Source organism: Prionailurus viverrinus, chromosome D2 (assembly GCF_022837055.1).
Source record: "Prionailurus viverrinus isolate Anna chromosome D2, UM_Priviv_1.0, whole genome shotgun sequence".
Taxonomy (NCBI): domain Eukaryota; kingdom Metazoa; phylum Chordata; class Mammalia; order Carnivora; family Felidae; genus Prionailurus; species Prionailurus viverrinus.
Window position 1 is genome coordinate 8,013,512 of NC_062571.1, and position 8,782 is coordinate 8,022,293.

Below are 8,782 nucleotides of genomic sequence, written 5' to 3' on the forward strand. Positions count from 1 at the left end.
AAAATGGTCCTTCAAAGATATATTTACCTCACAGTCTCCAGAATCTGTGGGTGGTCTGTAAATAATCTGTGTGTGTGTGTGTGTGTGTGTGTGCGCGCGCACACGCACAGTGACGTATACGTGTATATACATGCATGTACTATTCCTTGTGATTTTCAGTTAAGGAAGATACTAAATTAATACTGAACACAAAATCAGTTGTAGCCTTAGCTCTGACACAAGCTATCAGTTAATCGAAGCTTGTCAAAATCGCAAGTTTTCTTGAAACAAAGACATAAGAATACATAATCTCTGAGGATCCCATGATTCCACGAAGCAATCTCATGAAGCACCCAAACATAGACAGAGACAAGAGAAAGTTAAAGATTCATACGACTGTCAGTTGAATTTGGAAACAAACCTCTTTTCTCTTTTGATGTAAAATTTACATGCAAACAATTAATGAAAAAAAAATGATAAACCCAATTTTTTACTGATACTTCAAAAGACTGAAGTGATTGTTAATGCATCAGATACCTATGTAACCGCTTCCTCTAATAAATTCAAATTGGAAAAACCTTAACATCTAAACCTACTTGCCTTTCTTTTTTTTTAAAGAATTTATTAATTTTTTATTTTATTTTTGAGACAGAGAGAGAGAGAGAGAGAGAGAGAGTGCAAGCAGGGGAGAGGCAGAGAGAGAGAGGGAGACACAGAATCCGAAGCAGGTTCCAGGCTCCGATCTGTCACAGAGCCCGATGTGGGGCTCGAACTCACAGACTGTGAGATCATGACCTGAGCTGAAGTCGCATGTTTAACGGACTGAGCCACCCAGGCGCCCCCTACTTGCTTTTCTACTTTACTGCGCTTGAATGAAACAATACCCATATCCTTAAGCAGCTCAGAATCTAGTGGGAGAAACACACAAATATACAGATAACGTTATTAGCTTCCCACTGCTGGACCCCACAAACATGGTGACTTCACATGTCACAAATTTACTATCTCACAGTTCTGAAGGTCAGATCTCCAAAATGGGTTTCAGTGGGCTAAAATTAATAAATTCTTAGACATGTAATAGCTCTTGGGAGCCTTAAGACAGAAATTTCTGTCGAGGCCTAATGCGGTAGAAACAATACTCCAGACTGAAAGGTTAGACTCCCAGGCAAGGCCTACACTAAAGACAGGAGAAACCATTTTTCCTCTTAGATTGTTGTTTTATGGACTGGCCCCCTCCGCAGAGGAAAAGGGGAGCCCGCTACAGATTGACGGGCGGCAGGCGTTTATTTGTGGGTTATTTCGTTTTTGTTTTGGGGTTTGGGATGTCATAGTTTATCATAAGAGAGAGACATGGCGATTTTCACATGATGACAGAATTCCGAATTGTCTAGAAGGGGCAGCTTCATGTGATACCATGTCAATAGTGACTTACTTCAGTCTACATACTTTGCAAGAATGCCGACATCTCTAAATGAGAAATAATCCTAGTCATCTAGAACTACGTTGGTGCCTCCCTATTCTGGAGAACTACCCCAACTTCCACGCTGACTGGTGGAATCAGTCCACACTTTACTGTAGACCCGATCCAACAGCTACTACTGTTGCCTGCAATGTGTTTTCCTTAAGATTTTTCTGGAAGCACAGTGCCTCCTCTGTTTACAGTTTCGGCTGCACTCCTTTCAACTAAAACCCAGTCTGGGAGGGGAAGAAAGTTCCTGAACGCCCGTCCTGCCGGCAGTTTGTAGCCCGCTCTGGGCCACCGAGGACAGTAGGTGGCAGGTATAATAAGGCAACAAACCTACTTTTCAAGTTTGACTCAACAGCCACAAGGTGAGTAGGTCTCCACACCCGCTCACAAGAATCTTAAAAGTTTCCTTTAAAAAAAACCTTTTTTTTAAAGTGTATCTATTTATTTTGAGAGAGAGAGGGAAAGAGAGCAGGGGAGAGGGGAAAAGGGACACAGAGAGAGAGAGAGAATCCCAAGCAGGCTCTGCATCCCATACAGGGCTCAAACCCACGAACCGTGAGATCGTGGCCTGAGCTGAAACCAACAGTCAGAGGCTTAACCGACTGAGCCACCCAGGCGCCCCAAGAAATCCTCAAAGTTTCTGTAGAGAACTTACCTGGATTCAGTTAATGTACGTAGTCCCGGGGACTCAACGACACATTGCTCCGCAGGCTGTTCTCCCGGGCAGCCTCCACTGTGAGAAGGCAAGCAAAGTGCACGATCGGAGGACCGGGAAGGAGGTGAGAAGCCTCCGGGCGCTGGGTCCAGCCTGCGAGTCAACCAGAGGTCATGTCCTCTGGGTGACTGCCTCCAACACACATCTCAAGGCTCTAAAAGGTCAGAGATTGTGCATTTCAGGGACGGACTTTTGGAGAAATGTATTACTGTGCCATACATCTCCCTCCTCCTCTCCTCCCCCATTCTCCCTCTCCCCAGGGGCACAGATGCACCTGCTTGCCCCCCAGTTCACACCACCAGGGTGGCTTGGAGAGCATAACGCATATACCCTGCACTTTGGGAATCAGCAAGCTGGTTTCTGAGACCACCTGCAGAGCTAAAGATGGAGGGATGCCCTGCTCGGCTGCTTTCTAAGCTAGGAAAGAAGTGGGCTATGGGGGCCCGTGAGCCACAGTTGCTCGTCTTTCATCTGGAGGACTGCCTGGAAGACCGGAAGAGACCGGAGGCATCACCAAATAGCTTAGAGCTGCAGAGGTAAGTGAGCATCTGGAACAGAGACCGTGTGCGTCGTCCAAGGAGCCACAGATAGGCTCCTCCAAAGAATCCCACACGAGAGTCAGTTTTCAATATAATCAAGTCCAGAAAACGCTGGCAATACGACAGGACAAGTAGTAAGCACTTGCTCCCATTTGGTCCGCCGTGTCCCAGCTCGAGTGGAATAGAAACCAGATTTCCAGAGCTCGGGGAGAAAGGGTAGGAGAGAGAGAGGGTGAGCCAACACTCCCTTTCCGAATGCAGGCTTCTGCTGTCAGGCTGCTTGGATGCAGGCTCACGTGGGGAAGGTGCAGAGACTTTCATTCCAAGTCCAGATGGAATCGCGGTAATTTCTCGGAGAAGCGGCGGGATTTTCCGGAGTGTTCATCCGGACAGGGGAATAATTAGCTCCATGTGGCAGAGTAACGAAAGCAGTAAGAAACAAAAATGGAGTTGTTTCAGCGACACCTTGCTTGTTCAATGCAATGGTTTTAGATAGGCTTAGGGCCCGAAGGAATGAGATGCCGGATCACCCACTCCCTGCCCTTGGCCCACACTGTACGTGTAACCCCCCGGGGCAGGCCACACACATAGGGCATGTGCCTGCCGGGCTCTCTCAGCCTCCCCAGGCCACCAACCCTCTGCTCTGCCAAGGCCGCTGACACCCATTGGGCACAATGCTTTATACTGGCTAATTTTATAGGAATCGGGTGATTTCTTAATGTGTGATTCTGTCCTTCTATGATTCATAACAAAGTAAACAGTCATTCATACACACTCTATTGATATTTAACCTCTGTGTAACTTTTCCTCTCTGAACTTCTCCCGTTGTGTCAAGTTGGGTGCTTTTATTTGCTGGTTCCCAAAGACTCCTTATATACAAAGATTATTAACTCGATTATGTAAGTTGTAAATATTTTTCTAAATTCACTGCTTTTGGTGATTCTTTAGGCTGCATTTAAGAATGTAGAAGTGCTGAGATTTTACGTGGCTTCATTAAGGATTCATTGCCACAATTTATGCCTTTGGTATCATATTTAGAAAGCCCTTCCCCACTGAAATATCATAAAAAATATTTACCTACATTTCCTTCAGATTTTATATTATTGTATATTACATCTAAATTCTTTTGTAATTTTTTAACATTTTTATTCATTTTTGAGAGCCAGAGAGAGACAGAGTGTGAGTGGGGCAGGGGCAGAGAGAGAGGGAGACACAGAATCTGAAGCAGGCTCCAGGCTCCAAGCTGTCAGCACAGAGCCCCGTGTGGACCTCGAACTCATGAACTGCGAGATCATGACCTGAGGCCCCAGTCAGAGGCGTAGCCGACTGAGCCACCCAGGCGCCCCTGTCCACACATCTGAAACAAGCCTTTATTGGGCTCTTCCAAAGTCTTGGTATTAAGATGCATTTTCATATGGAAATTTTTTTGTTATATACTTTTGCCTAGCTAGAATGAACCCTGCTTGGTATATCAGATTCACTAAGGTTTCATTTAGCATTGATGTACCACAGTGTATAAGTAAGTATGGTCAATAGCTGCCTTTTACTTTTTTTGGGGGGGGGGGTTGTTTGTTTGTTTGTTTTTAATGAGGGTAATTCTAACCCATCCGATGCATTAGAAAAAATATCCTTGATACTCTGTATTAGATTAGATAGCCTAAGAATTGTCTATTCTTTAATGATGTGATAGAACTATAATCTGTGACTCCTTTAAGTGTGATACCTTTTTCACAAAGGGATCTATTCAGGTTTTCTAGTGCTTCTAGAGTTAATGCTAATCATTTACATTTCACAATAAAGTTTTCCATTTCATCCAGAAGTGTCCATAAAGCTAATGTGCATTATGAATCTCTCTGAGTACAACCTAAAGGGGCTTTAAATGGTTTTGATCAGGAACCCAGGAACCTTTTGTTGCTTAACTGATCTTTTTGTAAGACTATGGTTCTAAGTTTCACACTTTGGAAAATGCTAAGGCCATGTCTTAGAACATCCCCTTAAATTTGGTTTTAAATCCTTTCTTTACAAAGAATTGTGTTACCTTTCTTATTCTAAATCTTGTATATTGCTTTTCCTCTATTTTATACAATTATTTTTACTCAGATAATTAGCTTTTGAATACGTGTGTTCATTTTTGCTTTTCGAACGCCTTTAAGTTTTCTTTTTCTCCCCAATTAATGGAAACGAAATTGAAATCAAGAAGTCACTAGGAATTTGTTCCCAAAAATCCAATAGGCTCTAGCTTTAAGGATTTAAACTGAGTGAAAGAAAAGGAAAAGATGCTATTAGGAGAATGAACAGGAAGAATACGTATGGTCAACGTCAAAAGGAGTGAGAAAGGAAAAAGCCAAAACTTGCAACAGGCAATGGGTGTAAACAACTTTTCAAAACGTTTTTCTAGTTTTATTGAGATATAATTGACATTCATCACTTTATGAGTCTCAGGAGTCCAGCATAAAGGTTTGACTTACATATGTGAAATGATCATCACGATAAGTATAGTTAATGTCCATCATCTTATACAGATAGAATACAAATAAATGGAAACAAGGGGGGAAAATGCTTTTCCTTGTAATGAGAACTCTTGGGATTTATTAACAACTTTCCTATATGTAATACAGTAAGGGTAATTATAGTCATCATGTTGTACATTACATCCCTAGTGTTTATTTACCTTTTACCTGGAAGTTATCATCGGGCCACCTTCTCTCAATTCCCTCTGCCTCTATTTCCCAGGCTCTGGTAACCACAAATCCGATCTCTTTTTCTATAAAGCTTTTTCTTCCTCTTAGATTTCCACGTATAACTGAGATCATGTAGTATTGTCTTTCTCTCTCCAAATTATTTCATTGAGCACAATGCCCTCAAGGTCCTCCAATCTTGTGGCAAATGGCCTGATTTCCTCAGTGTTTATGGGTGAATAATATTATATTTAATATATATATGTATCTGATAAATCATATAAATCAGGACTCCTTTATTCATTCATCTGTTGATGGACATTTAGGTTGTTTCCATGCCTTAACTATTGTAAATAATGTTGCTATGACCATGAGGGTGTAGGTATCTGTTTGAGTTAGTGTTTTTGTTTACCTTGGTTACATTCCCAGAAGTGGAATTACTGGATCATACGATAGTTCTAGTTTTAAATTTTTGAAGATCATCCATACTGTTTTCCATAGTGGTTATACCAGTTCACCGTCCCAACAGCACACAAGGGCTCCTTTTTCTCTCCATCTACACCAACACTTGTTATCTCTTTTTGACAACAGCCATTGTAACAGGTGTGAGGTGATACCACACTGTGGTTTTGATTTGCATTTCCCTGATGACTGCTGAGCCTCTTTTCATGTACCTATTGGCCATTCATGAATCTTCTTTGGAAAAAGTTTATTCGGGTCATTTGCCCATTTTTAAATAAGATTGTTTGTTTTGCTATTGTGTGAGTTCTTTTTATATTTTATATATTAACCCCTTATCAGATATATAGTTTGCAAATATTTTCCCATTCTATACGTTGTCTTTTAGCTTTGTTGGTAGCTGTTGTTGTTGTTGTTGTTGTGTGTGTGTGTGTGTATGTGTGTGCAGAAGCTGTTTAGTTTGATGTGGTCCACCTGTTTTATTTTGTTGCTTGTGCTTTAAGTGTCAGATCAAAAAATCATTGCCAAGACCCACATCAAGGAAATTTTTCCCATATTTTCTTTTAGCAATTTCATGGTTTCAGGTATTACATTCAAGTCTTTAATCTATTGTGAGTTAATTTTTGTGAATGTGTAAGACAGAGATCTAGTTTTATTCTTCTACATATGAATATCCAATTTTCCCAGCATCATTTATTGAAGAAACTGCCTTTTCTCCATTGAATATTCTTGGTTCCTTTGTCAAATGTTAGTTGACTGTATATACTTGGGTTTATTTCTGAGCTCTCATCTGTTCCATTGCTCTATTCTTCTGTTTCTATCCAGTATCACATTATTTTGATGACTATAGCTTTACAGTAGAGTTTGAAATAGAGAAGTGTGATGCCTCCTGCTTTGTCTTTCTTTCTTAGGATTTTTTTAGCTACTTGGTGTCTTTTGTGGCTCCATATAAATTTCAGGATTGTTATTTCTACTTCTATAAAAAATGCCATTGGAGTCTTCATAGGGATTGCATTGACTCTATAGATGGCTTATGCTGGTATTGACCTTTTAACAGTATTATTTCTTCCAATCCATGAACATTGGGTACTTTTCCATTTGTGCCTTCTTTGATTTCTTTTATCATTGTCTTATGGTTTTCAGAATAGAGATCTTTTACCTACTTGGTTAGATTAATTCCTAAATAATCTGTTGTTTTTGATGTTATTGTAAATGGAATTGATTTTACTTTTATTTATTTATTTTTTGGATAATTCATTGTTAATGAATAGAATTTTTGTATGTTAATTTTGTATCCTGCAACTTTACTGAATTTGTTGGTTACATCTAACAGTTTTTTGGTTGAGTCTTTAGGATTTTCTGTATAAAAAGCATGTTATCTGTAAATAGAGACAGCCGTATTTCTTCTTCAATTCTAATGCCTTTGTAAATGTTTTTACTATGAAAGGATGTTGAATTTTGTCAGATTTTTTCTACATCTATTGAGATGATTATAGGTTAGTATGGTTTTATCACATTGATGAATTTGTGTATGTTGAATCATCCTTGCATCCCAGGCATAAATTCCACTTGATCATGGTGAATGATCCTTTTAATGTGCTGCTGAATTCAGTCTGCAAATATTAGTTGAGAATATTTGCATCTAACGTCTGGAATATTGGCCTATAGGGTTTTGTTTTGTTTTGTTTTGTTCTGTTTTGTTTTGTTTTTGTAGTAATGTCCTTTTCTGGCTTTGGTTTCCAGGTAATGTTGGCCTCCTTTACAAATATTAATTCCTGGGGTGCCTGGGTGGCTCAGTTGGTTAAGCGTCCAACTTCAGCTCAGGTCATGATCTCATGGTTCATGGGTTTGAGCCCCGCGTAGGGCTCTGTGAAGACAGCTCAGAGCCTGGAGCCTGCTTCCTATTCTGTGTCTCTCCCTCTCTCTGCCCCTCCCCTGCTTGCACTCTGTCTCTCAAAAATAAATAAACATTAAAAAATATTAATTCCCAAGTTGTCTGTAAAGACAGGTGCCATAGACAACTAGTTTATAGATAAAATATTTTGAGTAAAAGAGGAATTCTTTTGTTCTTGTTGCCTCTTTCCATTTTATAAAATGGAAAGACTTGGTCCCATCTGTACATCTAGCTTGTTGGATAATAACACAAACAGGGATAAACATTGACTTAGAAACTCCATTTGGACTGAATTATAATTTTTTTTCCATATTCCAAAGCATATGGACTGTGTGTACAAATGGCCCTTTGGTCTATGAGACCTATAACAAAATATCAAATATCTGTATAGTAGGACCATTCAGGCATTTGGGACTCCAGGAATTAAATGTCCCAGTGAGGGGTTAATGCCATGTTATTCGTCCTCCATCAGCTAGTTCTCCAAGCACATTATAGCGTCTCTGAATTTCAGTTTCCTCACCTCTAAAATGGACATTATAATATCTACTGAGCAAGGTTTGGGTGACAATTTGAATTAACAGGTTGGCCTCAGGACTCTTTTTCCCAGTAGTTATGGCCTTTTAAGACCCCTACAAAATTTTAAAAAGAGATCTTTGGGGCTTGCAGAATCCCAGGGGACCTCGCCTCATGATATATCAAAGTATGCGAGTGTTTTGACCTGTAGTTACCTCTGAATCATGAAGCAAATCCTTGCAAAGATCTTGTGGTTTAAGTCTCGCACTTTAACTCAGTGTGGCTGTATTATAACAAATGATACTTCATTGATTCCAAAATGGTTTGTTTTGTTCTGTTTTGTTTACATTTTCACATCTCTGTACTCAGAATGCTTCTTACTTAGATGTCTTATAAGTATGGCTGGAGTTGTTTTTCTTTCCCAGGAGTACAGAATTTAATGAAAGGTACGTTTTATAGACGAGGGCATCTTAGATTCAACAAAATACCGTAAGGTCTTCAGGCCTTTCAAATGAAACACCCCTCCCTGGGAAAATC

At 40.0% G+C, this 8,782-nt stretch overlaps 1 pseudogene; it reads right to left on the reverse strand.

The window, feature by feature from the left end:
* Positions 1–1,412: 1,412 nt before the first annotated feature.
* Positions 1,413–3,086, reverse strand: LOC125148197 (10 kDa heat shock protein, mitochondrial-like; annotated as a pseudogene).
* Positions 3,087–8,782: the final 5,696 nt, after the last annotated feature.